The sequence below is a fragment of the Apium graveolens genome, chromosome 9, assembly GCF_009905375.1.
Source record: "Apium graveolens cultivar Ventura chromosome 9, ASM990537v1, whole genome shotgun sequence".
Taxonomy (NCBI): domain Eukaryota; kingdom Viridiplantae; phylum Streptophyta; class Magnoliopsida; order Apiales; family Apiaceae; genus Apium; species Apium graveolens.
The window spans coordinates 45370913-45373234 of NC_133655.1; the positions used below are offsets into that span (position 1 = coordinate 45370913).

A 2322-nucleotide genomic window follows, 5' to 3' on the forward strand; every position below is an offset into this window, starting at 1 on the left:
TGCTCTTTAGCTTCCTTCCTGCCAGGTACTTCCGTGTCACTGAGAAGTGTTCCAGGCTGACGATTAAGCACTACATTGGCTATTTGACCGATTTGATTCTCCAAGGTCTTGATAGAAACCACCTGACTCTTGCACAACAGCTTAAGTTCCTCAAAATCAGCACTAGTAGGTGCAGCTGCACTCCCCTGTTGAGGATATGATTGCCTTTGAGCATACTGCTGTGGTTGCTGGAATCCAGGTGGATTGAACTGTTTACTCATACCTTGCTGATATGGTGGCTGAATAGCATTCTGATTATTACCCCAGCTGAAATTTGGATGATTTCTGTTGTTAGGATGATAAGTAGCTGGCACAGGCTGCTGTTGTCGCTGATAATTGTTCACATACTGAACAGATTCGTTGACAAGAGAACACTGATCCGTAGCATGAGAACCTACATAAAGCTCACAGACCATAGCTATTTGATTGACTCCATAGGTAGCTAGAGAATCGACCTTCATAGACAGCGCTTGGAGCTGCGCTGCAATAGCGGTGGCTGCACCGACTTCCAGAATAACTGCTACTTTCCCAAGCATCATCCTCTGGGTTGGGTTTTGATGCTCATTTGCAGCCATTGTCTCAATAAGATTATAAGCCTCAGTATAGCTTTTGGCCCACAATGCGCCTCCAGCTGCTGCATCGAGCATGGGCTGAGATTGGGCCCCCAAACCATTATATAAACCGGTGATCACCATCCAATCGGGCATTCCATGATGTGGACACTCTCTCAACATTTCCTTGTAGCGTTCCCAAGTTTCGCACATAGATTCTGTAGGTTGCTGTGCAAACTGAGTAAGAGCACTCCTCATAGCAGCAGTCTTTGCCATTGGATAAAACTTCACCAGAAACTTTTGTGCAAGATCTTGCCAAGTAGTGATGGACCCAGCTGGTTCAGAATGTAACCAGTCCTTAGCTTTGTCCCTCAGTGAGAATGGGAAAAGCCTCAGCTTGATAGCCTCATCAGTCACGCCATTATACTTGAAAGTACTACAGATCTCGACAAAATTCCTTATGTGCATGTTGGGGTCTTCAGTCGCAGCACCTCCGAAAGAGACAGAATTCTGCACCATCTAAATAGTTCCCGGCTTGATTTCAAACGTGTTAGCTTGAATAGCCGGATGAAGAATGCTTGACTGAATGTCATCAATTTTAGGCCGAGAAAAGTTCATAAGAGCTGGATCGGCCTGAACAATATGATCACCCATGATTACTAGTTCTTTCTGCTCACTTCCTGAATCCGAATCTTCAAAATCTATCTTCTCCGGAATATCAAGAACTTCGTATGTCTCCATAGCTGTATCTAAAGTCCTCTTGCGAGTACGAGAACGAGTTTGCATAAATGCTCGCTAAAGTACCTGAAACACAACCAGAAACAATAAGTAACAAATAGGTCTTAATCACTGAGTCCTAATGACCAATGATGGTAAGTACATAAACTAAACAAATACGCCGAGTCCCCGGCAGCGGCGCCAAAAACTTGTTAGGGCGAAAATACGCGCTAATAACACACGCAAGTATACGCGTTCACAAGTAATATAGAATACATTCTAGTTCATTCCCACAGAGACTCAGACTAATTATATTCAATTAAACTCACTCACCAATGTATGATTATTTCTCAATGTTAAGACAATAACACTTAGATTTTGATTAACTAATTATCAACTATAATTAACTAATAAAAGTAACCACTTAATTAACACTTCGAATTAATAATATTAAAACACTCATGAGATAACAACTTTATTACTACTTCCTTCAATAGTCATTGTTATTACCCTTAACATGCAACAGTGATGATATTAATCGAATAACACGAAACTGATAAAAGCCAACTTTCATTGTACTACTACCATTCTACCAAACATCCACAATTAAGATAGAAGTTGAATAGGCATCAATTATGTTGAGTCCCTATATGTCTACAGAAATTGACAACACAATGATTTAAGCACAAGTTATTCCTTTTGATTTCACAGGGCGAATAAAACGGTTAGAGTTACCCACTAATCATGCAACATCATACATGAACCTATGCTAGCATGACAAGTTCTAAATCTCGAGATCCACCGTCGCTTCACAAGAGATTAACACCCTATCTTATATGTTCACGACACACATAAGACGAATACGCACAACCAATACTAGATATCATACAATCATCACATACTAAGGTATTAAACAACTAACTAAAGAATTCTATAGTGAATCCGTAACGACCCCATGATCACGATTAGCCCATAATAGCATTTATCGTCATCATGGGTTCATATGAAAACATGA

General features: G+C 40.5%; 1 non-coding gene across 1 annotated transcript; it reads left to right on the forward strand.

The window, feature by feature from the left end:
• The first annotated feature begins 744 nt into the window (after positions 1–744).
• On the forward strand, positions 745–851 carry LOC141688011 (small nucleolar RNA R71). The gene has a single exon (XR_012561482.1). It is a non-coding gene; the product is annotated as a small nucleolar RNA R71 (small nucleolar RNA).
• The last annotated feature ends 1471 nt before the right edge of the window (positions 852–2322 follow it).